Here is a 19,847-nt window from a genome sequence, read left to right as displayed (position 1 = left end):
TAAAACCAATAGTCTAGGGTTTATCATTGTATCACAAATTCTCAATTTAAACCATAACAATTGTAATCACTATTAAAATGAAAGTTTAATGAAACAATAAAAATAAATAACATGAAATAAGTACACAACAATTAAATTACCCAACTTTAAACAAAAACAAAAGCTCTCTACCAAATCCTTCTTGCAATAAATTAAAAATCTAAAACAACCCAAGCTTAAAAAAAAGAAAATGGCATGAAGAAAAATATACTTGCAAACTCCAAACGATGAACACAAACGAGAGAAAGGAAAAAGAAATGCTCAACGCTACAACCGAAAAGAATAAAAACTAAATATGAGAAGTAAAACTATAGAACTGAACTAAACAAAATTGAATACAAGAAAATAAATTCCAACCGCCTAGTTCATGAGGTCTCAAAGTAAAAGCAATACAATAAATGAAAAAACTAAAACTAACGTGCTGCTGCTGCTAGCTTCTAAATGAAAGTGAAACAAGTAAACAAAAACTAAAACTTTACGTGGTGCTGCTACTAGCTTCTAAATAGAAAATAAAACAAGTCCAAAAACTGAACTCTAAAACTGAAAACTGCTTCTTCTAAACAGAAAAGAAAATAAGTAAAGAACTGAAACTGCAACTGCCGTGCTTCTTCTATGTCTGAACGAAAAGCATGAAAGAAAACTTTAAGCTAAGCTATCGAACTCCCTTTCGAAAAAAACTCCTCCCCTTTTGCTGCTGCTGCTACCAGCTATAAATAGCTGCACGTCCAGCTGCTCCAGCTAACCCATGTGTTCTCCTGCTGCCCCAGATGCTAAAGGCTACCACTGCACGTCCAGCTACTCGGAAAAGAGAGAACAAATCTGCTGCTGCATGTGCATGGTTCTGTTCTGTCAAAGTTGAAGGCCAGGCGCTGCTTTATTCTTCTGCCGATCTGTTGCAAGTTCGTGTGAATTTCTTTTTGCATGTGTGTTGCCCGAATGAGTGTTCTGCTTGTGTGAGCTGGTGTGAGTTGGTTGCTGTGTGCTGTCCGAATGAGGTTGCTGCACGTTCAGGTTGGTCCCATGCATGGTTTTGCTTTGCTGCTGTCCGCATGTGCATTTCTTTTGCTGTCAATGTGCTTTCTGCATGTGTGCATGTGTGTGTCCACTGCATGTCTGCATGTGTGTTGTCCATGTGAGTTTCCTTGCATAAAACCGAACCTGACTTCAAAACACTTCATGTTTTGGTTCGGCCTGTTGGCCACTTACTAGGCCCTTTAATAAGCACAAGTTTGAATATAGGGCCATTTTGTTTGTTTATTTTGGTTTTAGTCCAGCCCATAAAGGATCTATTTGTTACCATGTACCCACTGCCCACATTTACATTTCAAAAGACATCAAGCACAATGAAAAACATTTTCCTTTTGCACATTTGTCTCAGCCCATCTTTGAGCCACTCGAACCCACTCACGTTCCCTTGCCTATTCTCAATCCAGCTTTGAGCCAACTCAATCCTTCTCCATCAATCTTAGGGCCCATACTTTCTTCACCATCATCCTCTAGCTCTCTTTCTTCCAACTCAATATCACCACCTACACTGCATCATGCACATATGGTTGTCACTTGTTCACAAACAATACAAATAACACTCAAAAATAAATTAAAAGAAAAATAGATTATCACAAATAAACTATATATGTGAGGAAATATTGTCCCATTAAATCATAGTTATAAAATTAAGCATAAACATGATATTAATCAATTAAAAATCGCAACTCGTATTTATGCTTATTAACTATTTTTTTCATTTAAAACCAATAATAGTGTCATGAAGAATTTAAAATACATTGGTTTTAAATAGCTAAAACATTCAATATTTCAGCTCAATCACACCCCCCAACTAGCATTTTGCTAATTCTTGAGCAAAATAGTGAAAATTAATTGAGATGAACATTGCATAAAGCTCGAAATTCAAACAAAATCAATAAAACATAATTTTGAATTCTCACAAACTAATTGATTCGTAACTACTCAACACCATGAGTTGTATCCACAAGGAAAGTCTCAGTAATTGTTCACATAGAATTGGGGCAAATGTTTTAGAACTCAGATATGTGTGTGTGGCTAAACCTCTGTATGTTCCTCACTAATAAACATGATTTATCATAGGATTTTTCAACCTTAAGATTAATCATTATTGATTCTAACTACCTCAAAGCCTAAGGGACTAGCAGTTTTCACGCCAACTCTGTTTAAAGGTTGAACATTCAACTCCCAAAGTTTTGGGTAACTGTTTCTAGCCCTTTATTTAGGAAAACTTACACGATCTTTTTCTTTTCTTTTCTTTTCTTTCTTTTTTCTTCTTCTTTTTTTTATTTTTTATTTTTTTTTTATTTTTTATATAAGGCTCGGTAGTCCTGCAGTTTACTTCTCCTGTTTTAAATCAATGAACATTAATGAGGAACACTACAAGTGTAAGCATGTGCAAAATGTTCTTTCAAAACTTGCCCTTCATTCTATATAAATCATACTAATTCTCATTTTTGTAAATATCGCATCCCAGTGTTTCAAGTCACTCCTCAACAAGATATGAGGCATCATAAGTCATGTTCTATGTTTAAGGTTGAAAATAAATCTTCACAAAATAATTCCGCTCAACTACTCCACCAAGATACTCAAATCTAACAAACATGCCAGAAGTGTGTGTTAATCGTTTATGTTTTAATGCACCTCACAAATTCTATTTTATTTTATTTTATTTTATTTTTATTTTATTTTATTTTTTTATTTTTTTATTTTTTTATTTTTATTTTATTTTATTATTTTTTTTAAAAAGGATTTTAACACATTTTTAACAGAAAACCCTCCCCCCAACTAAATGTGACATTGTCCTCAATGTTCAGCAATGAATATTCGATGATGTATGTTATACATACATGAATTTGAACAAGATAAACACTGTAGAACATATATTGAGACGAAAATGATTAAACAGAGAGGAAAAATTCACCTGAGATATTCGAGCGTACATAAGGAGTAGATTTCTGTCAAAGCAAAAGAAAGAAAAACAAAACAAACGAAATGCAAAATGCAAAAAGCAAGCAGAATCCTCCAGAATAGTGGACTCAAAACAAAATAAACAAAATGCAAAACAAGCAAGAAAGAAATTTTTTTTTTTTTTACATAAACTTGAGGTTCTTAGCCTCCTGCTTGAGACGCTCATGTTCTTCATACAACATCAGGTCATCCTTAGCCATGGGAACTGGTAAGCAGAATGAAGAATCTAAAAGAGACTTCAACTGTCTATTCTTCTACCGTTTGATTCCTTCTCTTATGTGAGCCTCTTGAGCAATTCGTTGAAGTACAACGATTTGTTCTTTAAGCCTTTCAACCTCATGGTTTTTGGCTTGTACCCGCTGGGAAAAAGCAACAATGGAGGATGAGTAGCGAGTCCCAAGACTCACCAGGTCGTAGATAGCATCTGAGTCTGACCTATTAGCCATACTATTATTCTCTAGTTGCAACATGGCACTAATGGTAGCTGCAGAAAGAACAGGAGGTTGAGATGCAGAAGGCCTCATGGATTGATCTAGAGGAATGCTAGAGGAATGAGCCATTGACAGAAGAACAGAAGGCTTAAAAACGAGAATGTTAAAAGAATGCAGATGAGTTTATAGAGATGAGAATGAAAACTTGATGCGGATTTGATGAAGTTCAGGACTGATTTTATAGAGATAGCACAAAGAACCAGACGAGCTATCATCCAAGTTAAAAAGTAATGTGATTTCGGTGAAATGACATTTCTTAGAAACTCGGAGCCTCCAATCCCGTTTTTCAACAACATCATGTGATTTTTTTTTTCAAATCTCCAGCCGCTCCTTGTCAGATCACGGACGGATCCAACTATTTTTTTAACTTTCACATCTCCAGCCGCTCTTGTCAGATCACGGACGGATCCAACTATTTAACTTTCAACTCTCTACAGTGTCTACCAACTATTTAATCAAAGACCATGAAAAATAAACAAAGCGAAAGGAAAAGATTAGATGTCACCCAGGCTGTGAAAAGGTTCACAGCTCCACAACGTGCACACAAGGAAAATACAAAAGAAAACAAAAGAAAAAAAAAACAAACACATACGGTATATACAAGGAGGAATCAGAAATTAATTCTGATACGCAGGATCCTCCAGAGTAGTGGACTCAACCGCTGGAGTAAAATCATCCAAAAATGGTTTCAACCTTTGTCCATTAACTTTAAAAACATTACCATTTTCTGGATTTTCTATCTCAATGGTCCCAAAAGGATAAACAGTTTTTACAACAAAGGGACCAATCCATCGGGATCGAAGTTTGCCAGGAAACAAATGGAGCCTTGAATTATACAACAAAACTTTTTGTGAAGGCTCAAACGATTTTCGAAAAATATTTTTGTCATGAAAAATTTTCATTCTCTCCTTGGCAATACAAGAATTTTCGTAAGCTTCATTCCTGATTTCCTCTAACTCATTAAGCTGAAACTTACGAAGAGAACAAGCTTTATCCAAATCAAAATTAAATTTCTTGATTGCCCAATAAGCTTTGTGTTCCAATTCCACAGGTAAGTGACATGCCTTTCCAAAAATGAGTCGATATGGGGACATACCAATTGGGGTTTTAAAAGCAGTACGGTATGCCCAAAGTGCGTCAGTTAGTCGTAAAGACCAATCTTTGCGGCTTGGGTTAACCGTCTTTTCCAAAATTTTTTTGATCTCCCGATTAGATACCTCAACTTGGCCACTTGTCTGTGGATGATAAGGGGTAGCAACCTTATGGATAATACCATATTTTCGCATTAAGGCCTCGAAAGGCTTATTGCAAAAATGCTTACCCCCATCACTGATAATGGCTCGAGGTGTTCCAAACCTTGATAAAATATTTTCTTTCAGAAATTTCAGTACCACTTTGTGGTCATTGTTTTTGCATGGAACAGCCTCAATCCATTTGGACACATAATCCACATCTACCAAAATGTAGAGATTGCCAAAAGAAACTGGGAAGGGTCCCATGAAATCGATGCCCCAACAATCAAATATTTCAACAACCAAGATTGGATTTAATGGCATCATATTCCGGCGGGTAATCCCTCCCAACTTTTGACAACGCTCACAGGTTTTACAAAATTCATGGGTGTCTTTGAAAATGGTAGGCCAATAGAAGCCACATTGCAAAATTTTAAAAGCAGTTTTCTTTCCAGAAAAATGGTCACCACATGCCCCAGAGTGACAAAAAGATATCACACTTTGAAATTCGTTATTGGGAACACATCGTCTAATTATCTGATCTGGGCAATACTTGAACAGATATGGATCATCCCAAAAGAATTTTCTTATCTCCACAAAAAATTTCCTCTTATCTTGTTGAGTCCAAATGTGAGGAATTTCACCTGTAGCAAGAAAATTAGCAATGTCAGCGTACCATGGCACTTGAGATATATCAAAGAGTTGCTCATCTGGAAATGTGTCTTTAATAGGAACTGTCTCTATGGAATCTGAAAGGACAAGTCTAGACAGATGATCAGCAACGACATTTTCAACTCCTTTTTCATCTTTGATTATTAAATCAAATTCTTACAACAAAAGGATCCATCTAAGTAATCTGGGCTTTGCATCTTTTTTCGCTAAAAGGTACTTTAACGCAGCATGATCAGTAAAGATGACAATTTGAGATCCAATCAAATAAGAGCGAAATTTTTCAAGTGCAAAAATTACTGCAAGTAGCTCTTTTTCAGTTGTTGAATAATTCATTTGAGCACTATTTAAAGTTCTACTTGCATAATAAATAACACAAGGCTTTTTGTCCCTACGTTGGCCCAACACAGCTCCAACAGCATAATCACTAGCATCACACATAATCTCAAATGGTAAATTCCAATCAGGTGATTGCATAATTGGGGCTGAAATCAACATACCTTTTAGCTTTGTAAAAGCTAACTCACAATCATCAGTCCACACAAAAGAATTTTCCTTTGACAATAAATTGCACAAAGGTCTAGAAATTGTGCTGAAGTCCTTAATGAATCTTCTGTAAAAACCTGCATGACCTAGAAAAGATCTGATATCCCTAATGTTCTTTGGGATGGGCAATTTAGAAATTAATTCAATTTTGGCCTTATCCACTTCAAAACCTTGAGAAGAAACAATGTGACCAAGAACAATCCCTTGAGTGACCATAAAATGACACTTCTCCTAGTTTAAAATCAAATTATTTTTTTTGCATCTAATCAGCACTTTTTCCAAATGAGTCAAACATTCATCAAATGAATCACCAAAAATAGAAAAATCATCCATGAATATTTCAACAAAATGCTCTACCATGTCACTGAATATGCTCATCATGCATCGTTGAAAAGTAGCAGGAGCATTACAAAGTCCGAATGGCATCCTTCGATATGCAAAGGTACCAAATGGACATGTAAAAGTGGTCTTTTCTTGATCTTCAGGAGCAATTTCAATTTGGTTATACCCAGAATAACCATCTAGGAAGCAATAGAACTTATGGCCCGCTACACGTTCAATGATTTGATCCATGAATGGTAGGGGAAAATGATCCTTTCTGGTGACAGTAGTTTTCTGTAGTCAATGCACATACGCCAACCAGTAGTAACTCTAGTTGGGATCAATTCATTGTTGGCATTCTTAACTACAGTCACACCAGATTTCTTGGGTACTACCTGCGTGGGACTAACCCATTTGCTGTCAGAAATAGGGTAAATGATTCCTACATCCAAAAGTTTTAACACCTCTGCTTTGACAACTTCTTTCATGTTTGGGTTCAGTCTACGCTGCATTTCTCTAGAGGGTTTAGAATTGTCCTCTAGATAAATCCTGTGGGTACAAATCAAAGGACTAATACCTTTGATATCAGCTATGGTCCATCCTATTGCCTCTTTGTGTTCAATGAGAACACCAATTAATTTTTTTTTTTTTCTGAATTTCATCCAGTCTTGATGAAATGACCACTGGTAATGTCTCTGCTTGGCCTAAAAATGCATATTTGAGATCAGCAGGTAGAGGTTTCAAGTCGAGTTTTGGTGTTTGCACACTTGAGGGGAGAGACACGACATCGTGAGGTGGTAATTCCTCAAAACGTGTTCTCCATTTATCAGTGTCCATTATAGGAGTAGATTCTAGCAAAAAGTTCAGAGATGCAAGCACAGAATCATCATCAAAGTTTATACCATGAACCAAACAAGCCTCAAGAGGGTCAGAAAAACTTGACAAATCAAATTTATTTTGAACAAGAGTTTGGATCAGATTCACTTCCTGCACATCATCATCATCACCAGGTTGTTTGCAAATATTGAAAATATTCAACTCCAAAGTCATGTTGCCAAAAGAAATTACCATCACACCACTCCTACAGTTGATTAAAGCATTTGAGGTCGCAAGGAATGGCCTTCCCAAAATTATAGGAATTTGAGTGCAAACATCAAAGACAGGTTCCGTGTCCAAAACAATGAAATCCACTAGAAAATAAAATTTTCCTACTTGAACTAGCACATCCTCAACTATCCCTCTCGGTATTTTAATTGAACGGTCAGCAAGTTGGAGTGTTACCTTGGTGGGTTTAAGTTCACCAAGACCCAACTGCTCATATACCGAGTAAGGTAGGAGGTTAACACTAGCTCCAAGGTCAAGTAAAGCTTTTTCAATTTTAAAATTTCCAATAATACAGGAAATTGTTGGACAACCAGGGTCTTTGTACTTTGGTGGAGAATTGTTCTGGAGGATGGCGCTTACCTGCTCAGTGAGGAAAGCCTTCTTCTGCACCTTCATCGTACGCTTCACTGTGCACAAATCTTTCAAAAATTTAGCATACGAAGGAATCTGTTTGATTGCATCCAACAAAGGAATGTTGATTTTTACTTGTTTAAAAATTTCAAGAATATCAGCATTTTGAACCAATTTGTGAGAATGTTGCAATCTTTGGGGAAATGGAGCAGGTATTGGGGCTTTTACAGGCACATCCAATTCAACCTTCTCAAGTTCACCATCACTCTTGGAATTTAAAGAGTTTTTGGTCTCATCAACTTTCGTTGTTGAAATACTCTTATCAATTATTTTTCCACTGCGTAGAGTGGTGATGGACTTGGCATGTTCAAATTTTGAATCAGAGGGATTTGAATTTCTTACCTCCAATTTACCTTTTGGATTTGGCTGGGGTTGAGCAGGATACTTACCCTTTTCTTGAGCATGTAATGCAGAGGTCAAGTCGCTGATAGAACTTCTCATCTCAGTAATGGCCTGCATTGTCTGAGTGTTGATATTTGTTTGTCCCTGCATAAAAGCCTGTAATGTTTCCTCAAGGGTTTTCTTATGTGGAGGCACATAAGGACTAGAAGAAAATGACCCTTGAGGATTTTGATATGGTGGATATTGGTGCTGAGGAGCACCTTGATTAAATGGCTGCTGCTGAGGTGGTGGGAACCGACCAGGCTGATCATTTCTCCATGAGAAATTTGGGTGATTTCTCCACCCCGGATTATATGTGTTGGAGAAAGGTTGATTCTGTGCTCGATTGACCCAGTTGGTTGATTGTATTGGCTCAGACCCACCTTCTTGAAATACTGGCATAATCGGGCAGTCTTGGGTCTTATGGTTTGAATCAGCACATATAGAACATGCCTCTGCTACTTTTGCAGCCTTTACCTTTTCCATCTCCATGACCTCCATTCTTCTAGTCAATGCAGATATTCGGGCTTGAACATCCGTGTCTCCTTTGAGTTCATATCTGCCCCCTCCAGAAATAGCCCTTAGTGGCTGTGCTGTTAATGGAACTCGATCAGTACGAGTATTCCATTGTTGTGCGCTCTCAGCAAGGTAGTCGAAAAATGATAATGCTTCATCAGGTTCTTTGCTGAAGAACTCCCCATTGCACACTGTTTGAACAAATTGCTTGCATTCCAGAGTGAGACCAGTGTAAAAGTAGCTCACCAACCTCCAGGATTCAAAACCATGATGTGGACAAATGTTCACTAAATCCTTAAATTTCTCCCAACTGGCCTGAAAGGTCTCATCAGGTCTCTGATTGAACTGGCTGATCTGCTCCTGCAAAAATTGAGTTCTCTGAAAAGGAAAAAATTTCTGTAAGAATTCACGTTGCATGTCAGACCAACTAGAAATGGAATTAGGTCTCAAGGAGTTAAACCATATCTTCGCTTTATCCTTTAAAGAAAAAGGAAATAAACGAAGTCTAGTGAATTCATCAGTAACAGCCCTAGTGATAAAAGTAGCACAAGCCAGCTCAAAATCTGTCAAGTGCTGGTAAGGACTCTCAGAATCCATCCCGTGGAACTGAGGTATCACCGACATCATGCCATGCTTAATAGAGAAATTAGGTGCATTTTCAGGTAAAATTATGCATGAAGGTGTAGTGGTACGAGTGGGTTGCAAATAGTCCCTAAGAGTGCGTGGTGCAGGTGCAGCCATGTTTTCTGATTCGATTTCAATTTTGTCACCTGTCTCACTCGAAGAAAAGACAGACGAGCTATCTATCTCCAAGCTGTGTATACTACTCTCAACACTCGATATGACTCTAAGCAACCTATTTGAAGTGTCTCTTACCCATGACATGAAACATTAATTTAATATGGTAGAAATGAGTGATTTATGCAGATGAGATGAGTAACCAGAGACAATATGGTAGAGAAAAATAAAATAAAATAACAAGTTTAAATTTAAGTTAGACAACTTTCCCCGGCAACGGCGCCAAAAACTTGACTCACTCAAAAATGAGTAGCACTAATGCTATCCCAAGTGCAGGAGGATGTCGTGTAATAATTAGGAATAAATTCCTAGATCGTCTCCTCAGGGAAAGTTGCTTAAAATTAAACTTGTTGAAAAAATGTGAAAAACTTCACAAAAAGAAAACAATAGGATGATATGTACAATGGATGGAAGAGGTTACTAGTCATGGACTAGATTCATATTTTTAGATGTTTGATTGTCGGATTGAAATGTAAATGACTAACAAATTAAATTCAGAGATTAATAAAACTAAATTAAGAACTAAATTAGATTAGAAAATAATTGACAAAACATGCATTGAAAATTGAAAATGCATAAAACCAATAGTCTAGGGTTTATCATTGTATCACAAATTCTCAATTTAAACCATAACAATTGTAATCACTATTAAAATGAAAGTTTAATGAAACAATAAAAATAAATAACATGAAATAAGTACACAACAATTAAATTACCCAACTTTAAACAAAAACAAAAGCTCTCTACCAAATCCTTCTTGCAATAAATTAAAAATCTAAAACAACCCAAGCTTAAAAAAAAGAAAATGGCATGAAGAAAAATATACTTGCAAACTCCAAACGATGAACACAAACGAGAGAAAGGAAAAAGAAATGCTCAACGCTACAACCGAAAAGAATAAAAACTAAATATGAGAAGTAAAACTATAGAACTGAACTAAACAAAATTGAATACAAGAAAATAAATTCCAACCGCCTAGTTCATGAGGTCTCAAAGTAAAAGCAATACAATAAATGAAAAAACTAAAACTAACGTGCTGCTGCTGCTAGCTTCTAAATGAAAGTGAAACAAGTAAACAAAAACTAAAACTTTACGTGGTGCTGCTACTAGCTTCTAAACAGAAAATAAAACAAGTCCAAAAACTGAACTCTAAAACTGAAAACTGCTTCTTCTAAACAGAAAAGAAAATAAGTAAAGAACTGAAACTGCAACTGCCGTGCTTCTTCTATGTCTGAACGAAAAGCATGAAAGAAAACTTTAAGCTAAGCTATCGAACTCCCTTTCGAAAAAAACTCCTCCCCTTTTGCTGCTGCTGCTACCAGCTATAAATAGCTGCACGTCCAGCTGCTCCAGCTAACCCATGTGTTCTCCTGCTGCCCCAGATGCTAAAGGCTACCACTGCACGTCCAGCTACTCGGAAAAGAGAGAACAAATCTGCTGCTGCATGTGCATGGTTCTGTTCTGTCAAAGTTGAAGGCCAGGCGCTGCTTTATTCTTCTGCCGATCTACTGCAAGTTCGTGTGAATTTCTTTCTGCATGTGTGTTGCCCGAATGAGTGTTCTGCTTGTGTGAGCTGGTGTGAGTTGGTTGCTGTGTGCTGTCCGAATGAGGTTGCTGCACGTTCAGGTTGGTCCCATGCATGGTTTTGCTTTGCTGCTGTCCGCATGTGCATTTCTTTTGCTGTCAATGTGCTTTCTGCATGTGTGCATGTGTGTGTCCACTGCATGTCTGCATGTGTGTTGTCCATGTGAGTTTCCTTGCATAAAACCGAACCTGACTTCAAAACACTTCATGTTTTGGTTCGGCCTGTTGGCCACTTACTAGGCCCTTTAATAAGCACAAGTTTGAATATAGGGCCATTTTGTTTGTTTATTTTGGTTTTAGTCCAGCCCATAAAGGATCTATTTGTTACCATGTACCCACTGCCCACATTTACATTTCAAAAGACATCAAGCACAATGAAAAACATTTTCCTTTTGCACATTTGTCTCAGCCCATCTTTGAGCCACTCGAACCCACTCACGTTCCCTTGCCTATTCTCAATCCAGCTTTGAGCCAACTCAATCCTTCTCCATCAATCTTAGGGCCCATACTTTCTTCACCATCATCCTCTAGCTCTCTTTCTTCCAACTCAATATCACCACCTACACTGCATCATGCACATATGGTTGTCACTTGTTCACAAACAATAAAAATAACACTCAAAAATAAATTAAAAGAAAAATAGATTATCACAAATAAACTATATATGTGAGGAAATATTGTCCCATTAAATCATAGTTATAAAATTAAGCATAAACATGATATTAATCAATTAAAAATCGCAACTCGTATTTATGCTTATTAACTATTTTTTTCATTTAAAACTAATAATAGTGTCATGAAGAATTTAAAATACATTGGTTTTAAATAGCTAAAACATGCAATATTTCAGCTCAATCAGATGGCTTGAGAAGTTTGGTTATTTATGGTGGTTTGACTTTGCATGAACTGCTGAAGAGTAAAGGCTATTTGCTGAAATGGTCATCCATGGGTTTTCTAGGGGTTGGAATTAGTGCATTTTGTTGGGTATGAACTGAATATTGAGGTGCACCAGCTCCCGGATGTGCTGAATTTGTGGGATGATCATTTCTCCAGCTGAAATTAGGATGATTTCTCCAACCTGTATTATAAGTGTTAGAATATGGTACAGGAAAAGGCTTAGAAATCATGTTAACAGGATAAGAAGCATCACACAAAACTTCTTTAAGAGCTGGAATAGAAGGACATTCAGATGTTACATGGCTAATATCCTCACATATGTTACATTTTCCTTATTTTGGAATTTCATGAATTTCATGCACTTTCCTCAACTCAATCGCCTCCAATTTTTTTGACAATAAGGAAAATTTGGCTTGCAAATCATCCTCCTCATTTAAAACATATTTGCCCCCCCTCCCACTCACGGTCCTCAATGGTTCAGCTATATCATAGACACAAGAAGTGTCCCATGATTGAGTGTTTTCAGCCAAGTAATCAAAATATGCAAATGCTTCTTCTGGCTCCTTATTAAAGAATTTTCCATTACACATGATTTCGACAAATTGTCGCATCTTAGGTACCAAAGCTTCATAAAAAAACTAATGATGCACCAATTTTCGTAACCATGGTGTGGACAAGAATTTAAGAGATCTTTGAACCTTTCCCAACTTTGATAAAAGGTTTCATTTTCTTTTTTAGAAAAATTCATGATTTGTCTCTTCAAAGCATTGGTTCGATGCATTGGGAAATTTTTTAAAAAAATTCAGCTTGCATTTCTTGCCATGTTCCAATGGATCTTGGCCTCAATGCATTCAACCATGTTTTTGCTTTGTTCTTAAGAGAAAAAGAAAACAACTTCAATCTGACAATATCCTCAGTACAATTTTGATCCAAAAATGTGGAGCATACTTCCTCAAATTCCTTGAGGTGCAAGTAGGGATTTTCAGAATCCATCCCATGAAAATGAGGCAATAATGGTATCATTCCAGATTTAAAATTGAAATTGTTTGCATTCAAATGTTGAATTTTGCATGAGGGTGTGTTAGTTTTGACAGGTTGCAAATAATCTTTAAGTGTCCTGCTTTGATTCACCATTTCCCTATCATGATTCTCATTTTCAGCCATGGTGTTATGAGTGTCAGAAGATGATTCAAGAGAAAGAGATGTAGAGTTAAAAGATGATAGTGATTCTGTCCTAAACAACCGAGAAGTTTGGTCCCTAGTCCAACCAGTAATACAAACAAAAATAGAAAATAAAGCAAAATGTAAGAAAAACAGAAAAAAATAAATTAAAAAATAAGAAAGATGTCACCCAAACTGTGAAGAGGTTCACAGCACTACAAACGTCCTCTCGGGAAAAAGAGAATGCTTTGACAAACACCAGTTGTCCCCGGCAATGGTGCCAAAAACTTGATCAGCTTATAATTTCGTCTTCCAAGCGTAGAAGCTGTCAAAGTAATACAAGGGTAAATCCCAAGATCGAATTCACAGGGACAGTGGGAATTAAGCAAACATTTTATAATCACAAGATAAAATATTGACGTTTATGGTGACAAGAAATTTCAAAAAGAAGAAAGTCTTGAACTAAAATGGGGACTATTTATTAAGGAAATGTGGATTGAATTAAGAGTATGATTAGTGGCTATTTTGGAAGTCCAAGCACGAATTAAACTGAAAATAAAGGTAAATCTATGCTTCTGAAATTACCAAAACTAAGAGGTTTAGAGAAAGTATGTAGCAAATGAATTAAACTTGTAAGAAACAATAAAACAAACACTTGGGATGTAATTTTTACCCACTGATTTGGCGATGGATTTACTTCTCTTTTCATCTTCTCTCAACCATGCTCTCATTCTTAGAAGTCATGGCGAATAATATAGTAATGAACCGCAATTCTTAGCCTAATAAAACTACTTGACAGATTATATAACAATTGTAAAATAGTGAAAGAAAGCCATCAAAGTCTTATTACTTGTTCAATTATCAATTGTGCCTTTACGTCTACAACTGATCTAAACCAAGAACAAAGAACTTCAATCATTTTTAGATGTAAATTGAAATATCATCCAACAAATTAATCATTGAAATCATATAACATTGAAGAAAATCCATCCCAAAACAGTTATAGGTTACTCATTGAATTCCAAGCCCAAAATCTAGCCTATCATCTCTAAATTAGTAAAATGCTAAAAAATGATGAACCCTAAAATTTCAAATTGTTGTATGAAAATAAATGCAAGAGAATAAAAATAACCGAGTGACAGATTGCCTAAAATCCCCAATAAACGAAAACGTAAAACTTAAAACAAGATAGATTAATGAAACCAGCTGAAAGCCAATATTGACTGAAAAATCTAGAATGAAAACGTAAAGCAAAGAAAATAAAATCCAGCTGAAAAATGAACAACGAACTCGATTTGCAAACGGAAATGTAAACTGCAAAAAAATAATCAAATGCCCAATAGCCAATATTTGAAACCCCACTAAGAACGAACAAGAAAGCTGAAAAGAAACGAAAAAAAATAAAGACCTAGAGAGGGAGAGAGCTTCCGCCCACTCCACCCAGGTTCCTCCCATGAAAATGTAAAATGAGAGAAAGCAAAAAATAAAAATAAAAACAAGCCGCCCCTCAGTTATGCCAACCAAAACCAAAACAAAAAACTAGAAAGAAAAATCTAAAAGGAGAGAGCTGGAGAGAGCTTCCGCCGACTTCCACTCCACAAATAAAACAAGAAAAATGAATAAAATCAAAATCCCTTTCAGTCTGTGCATGATCTCGTGAATTTGCTGCAGTGTGATTGGCTGGCTTCCTGGTGTGCGTGAACTGCTCTGCACCATGAGGCCACGATCTCCTTACTTTGTCCGTGCGTGATGCTCTTGCCCAGCCTTTGCTGGTTTTGGTTCCAACAAATGTGCTCTGCTGCTGTACGCGTGCGTGAGTCTACCTTAAATTCCAGTGCACTCCAGCGTGTAGCAAGTCCATATGTGCCCCTGCTCCTTGCATTTCTAAAAATGTCCTTCATCAATTCAAATTAAGTGTTCATAATGAGAGAAATAAAATTGTGATATTAATTCTGATGTGGCCTAACAACTGTATTATAAATCTTTTCAAGTGAAAATTATCAGAATTTATCAATTCATTAATCAACTACATAATTAAGTGCTTAACTACTTTTTAGTTACACAATTTATCCACTTAAAAAGCTTAATCATATAATTTTAACACTTTATCAAAGGTCAACGACGCAAGACCAAACTGACATACTGCTCAATCTCCCTCAAGTTTATAAGTCAACGAGGCAAGTCCAGTCTTATGTACTTCTCAACCCCCATCCAGTTTTGAAGTTTGCAAGGCAAGGCCATCCAATTTACAAGTCTACAGGATGAGTCTAGTCTTACGAATTGCTTGATTCCCCTCATGCCTATGAGGGTCAACGAGGTGACGTACTGCTTGACCTCTGTTAAAGTTACAAGTTGAAAGTTTTAATACAGATATATATATATATATACACACACTCTGAAGGCTAGATCTATAAAATATAAACTTATTTGTTCAAATTAAATGTACATGTTCGTCTATAAGAGCATTCATAATGATTTCTTTATCCTATTTTTTAAAATACATCATCAAAACTCATTTTTTCTATTTTACATACTGACTTTTACAATAGGTCATATATCAGTTTATCTATTTTTTCTCTATATCATTTATATTTTTTTAATATTTTTTATTTATTTCAAATATTTCCTCTAACTACCAATAAATATATAATATCTTCATTTTTTTTATATTTGCAATATCTCTCAATATAATATTATATAATTGTGTCATATTTAAGATAAATCCAAATTTAAATAAAAAACCACTATTACAAGGTTTTGATCTAACTGCTTTTCTATTCTTCACCACATTCAAACAACCAATTAACGTGGCTGAAATGAATTACTAGCAAACAAAAGCAGTGGAGAAAAACATCTAGAGGAAAGAGAAAAGAATTAAAAATATTTTAGAGTTGTGAATAGTATTCTCTACACCTAGAGGGTTACTATAGCAAAGTGTAAAATAAAGATCAAAATACAAAATCCATTAGAAGGAACTTTTGATCAACTTTCTTTATTTTTACATAAAACTTTATTTTACCTGAGCCGTTGTGAATGCTGCTCTAAGGACATAAACATAATTAATTACCAACTCCACAAAATTTCAATAAAAATGTCAACATCCCAATAAACCCAGTTAACAAAATAAGATCAAATATGCTAAATAACTCAAATAATCATAGCACCCTTTGGTACTAAATCCACTTTGCTCAACTAATCCTGCCCAAGCCTCCTATTCTTGTTCCCAGCTAAACCATCAAAATCATCTGAAAATATTGAAGGTAATTGGGTGAGTTACCTTCAATATTAGTATGTAAATATGAACCAATGACATAATGCAAAATAAACATATTATCAAAATGTTAGAGTGAACTTTAGAAACATTTATTTACAATGATAAACCTATACAAAATTCCTTTGGCATAAACATAACATAATGTATTTCATGTTTAACCCTCGTGGTAGGGTTGTGCAAACCCCGACGGTCAATCGATCAGAAATAGAATGTGAAATCTTCTTCTTATTATTCTCAGAGCCCCAGGTGTGCACATAATAGACCATGCAGAAAAGTATTTTGTTTCCAAAGTGGGTGCGCCAAAAACAAAATGTTAATACCAAACATATTGACAGAGACCACGGTTTTACACCAGTGGTAAGGGTGACAGAAGCGGAAATAGAATGTCATGCTAGAAGTTTTTCAGATGCAACATATCATATCATCACCAGAGTACTAAACAAATACAAATCGTATTCACAAAATCATGTACAAAATTTCATATTGCATATTCACTCTTAGTTGAGATCAGAATATCAAAAATGCTCATGTCTACATCAGTTATAACAGAAAAGTATTTCACTTTCTTAATCGAATACAAAGAGTAGTGCAGTGAATGATTGAGATTATTTTCAATGTTCCAAAATAAAATATGCAAGTTTTTCATAAAATCAACTTCAGTCAATTTAATTTTTATGCAAAGTCCAGCATAGTCTAGCATAGGAACACTGCTTATCTGACTCTCAGAGTGTGTTACCTACTTTTTGAGCCCATACTTAAGCATTATCACAACCACCTAAACCAAGGGTTAGTGGGAAGATGATTTGTGCTCCTAAATGTTAAGGAGGTTTGGGCTTTAAAGATCTAAAAACTTTTAATGTTGCCTTATTAGCTAAACAATGGTGGAGACTTATGCAAAATAACGATAGCCTACTCCACAAGATTTTCAAGGCTCGATATTTTCCTCATGTTAGATTTTCAAACAAAAAGCTGGGACACAATCCATCTTATGTTTGGAGGGGCATATGGTTGGTAAAAGGTAAACTCCTTCGGGGGTGCAGATGGAGGATTGTAAATGAAAGATGGGTTAGCATTTGGAAAGATAAATGGATCCTTGGGTTTAGAGATCTTAAACAGTTGGTTGGTGGGCTAAATAGAGATGATTAGGCCAAAGTAGAGTCTCTAATTGTTTTAAATAGTGGATGGTGGGATGTGCTAAAAGTGAGTAGGTTACTTCCACCAACAGCTGCTGGTGAGGTATTAAAGATAATAATAAGCTCAAGAAACCATGAGGCTCAACTGATATGGGAATTGAAGAGGAGTGGACGCTTTAGTGTGAAAAGTGGTTACAAATTGTTCAGGAGTATGGGCACCGCAAGACAAGAGGGGGAGAGTTCTACAACGAATAGACAGCAACATGTTTGGAAAGTAATCTAGAAGCTACAAATTCCCCATAAAGTTAAACTATTTGCTTGGAGGGCATGCTTATATGGGTTACCAACAAAAAAAAGAAAACTGAAAAGAAGAAAATTAGTAGAAAATAACTCATGTCAACTTTGCTTATATCTATGTCCATTGCTAAGGAATATGTGGCAAAAATAGTTCCCAATTCTAAAAATAGAACACACATCATTACAGTTCATGGATGTGATGATTCAATTGCAGGAGTGTAGTAGCAAGGAAGAAATCGAGGTCTTTATAATGATTGCATAGGCATGCTGGAGAAGAAGGAACTTATGTCTTTTTGAAGATGAACAAATGAATGTTAAAGAAGGGACAAGTAATGCTCTCTCTTCATAATTATTTGAAGAAAATAAAAGTCTCAATCCAGATAGTATTAAAAGGCAGCTTCATTAGCAGCCACCTCATGAGGGTACAGTCAAGCTCAATATGGATGGAGCAACTTTTCATGAAGAAAACAGTGCTGGTGTGGGCATAATTCTAAGAGATAGTGAAGGCAAGGTATGATATTAGTTAGCAAGAAAGAACATGCTGTGATGGATCCATGAGAAATTGAGATCATTGAAATTCTGAGAGGATTACAATTCTATATTCCTTTAGGTCTACAAGCACTAAGTATTGAAAGTGATTCTCTGCTCTTAGTCAAAGATATTACAAATTCTGAAGCCTTAAGCTCGAGTCTTGGCAACATAGTAACTGATATCAAGCAGCTCATGGGAAGGATACCAAATTGCTCAATCACTCACATAAACAGCGAAGGCAGACAAGCTACACACATACTAGCTAGATTTGCTAGAAATGTAGAACATACAAATGTATGATGGGACTCAAGTCCAAGTTGTATTCAACAAGTCTTCTAGACTGATTTGCATTTGTAATTTGGCTTGATCAATAATAAAAGTTTTCTTATATATATAAAAAAAAAAACTATTCTCTCACATGTTAATAATCCACACAAGCACAAAAACCTAGCTAACAAAAATTCCATAAACCTATGATAGAATAGTACAACCCCATTAATAGTTGAGTTCATAAACAACCTAGAATGAACAAATATTTCATCATAGTGCTTCGGTTTCTAAAATCACACAACACAATCTCCAATAAACAATACATCAATAGTTTAGCTCATCCTCCTAAAATTCACTTCACCAATCATAGTACGCACGTCAAGCAAACAACCCACACATTCAAAAGCATTTACTATCATTTTATCAAACAATTAACAAGCCTACATTTGCCCCAACATGTCAAACAACCGCACATCAACCCCAACCAGCCACATGTCAACCCCAAACAGCCACACATCCTTCATACATTTCTTTGTCCACCTAACACAACCAAGAGACTCTCCAAAACAACAACCCAACAAGAAATAACACAACCTATAGGTTCTATAATTAAAAAATAATTCATTAAATTCCAGCAACCACTAATCATTCATGTCACACATAACATTGCATATTAATATTTGAGTTTTGGATTTGGGGATGCCACGTGATGGAATAGACTCAAATCAAACAAGTAAAAAAGAGAGATTACCTTGGCAGTGAAAGGTTGTCTCCAGTGGCCTTCATCCATGATGGTTCAAAACAAATGAGACTACATGAGTGAGAGCCCGAGAGGTTAGAGAGAGAGAGAGAGCATGTACAAAGAGAAATACTACAGAGAGAGGTATGGACCGAGACAACAGGGCCTACTGGCATGGAAATCAATAGTGCAGAACAGAGACAGAAGCTCCGACAATAGAACCCACACACAGAGGCCGCGACGTACTGGGTCTATAACGAAGAACAAATAAATCTCGAGGCAGAGGAAGAGAGATAAACAGAGAGAGAAAGTGATGAGATGATGAGCTTACCGGTGCTGAACAAGAATTCAGATGAAATGACCCTCATCAACGACAAGGACCCTAGAATTAGAGGTGGCGGTGAGCAACAACAAACAGTACCCAAACGCAGGAACAAGTGAGAGACAAAGAAAATTGTT

At 36.0% G+C, this 19,847-nt stretch overlaps 1 long non-coding RNA gene across 1 annotated transcript; it reads right to left on the bottom strand.

The window, feature by feature from the left end:
• Positions 1-567: 567 nt before the first annotated feature.
• LOC122288977 lies at positions 568-11,210 on the bottom strand. The gene is made up of 2 exons (XR_006236064.1): positions 10,651-11,210; positions 568-629 (listed from the first exon to the last, which is right to left on the bottom strand). It is a non-coding gene; the product is annotated as an uncharacterized LOC122288977 (long non-coding RNA).
• Between the last annotated feature and the right edge of the window lie 8,637 nt (positions 11,211-19,847).

Source organism: Carya illinoinensis, chromosome 12 (genome assembly GCF_018687715.1).
Source record: "Carya illinoinensis cultivar Pawnee chromosome 12, C.illinoinensisPawnee_v1, whole genome shotgun sequence".
In the NCBI taxonomy this organism is placed as follows: Eukaryota; Viridiplantae; Streptophyta; class Magnoliopsida; order Fagales; family Juglandaceae; genus Carya; species Carya illinoinensis.
Note: the sequence above shows the minus strand (reverse complement) of the source record. Positions and strands in the feature narration are given on the sequence as shown.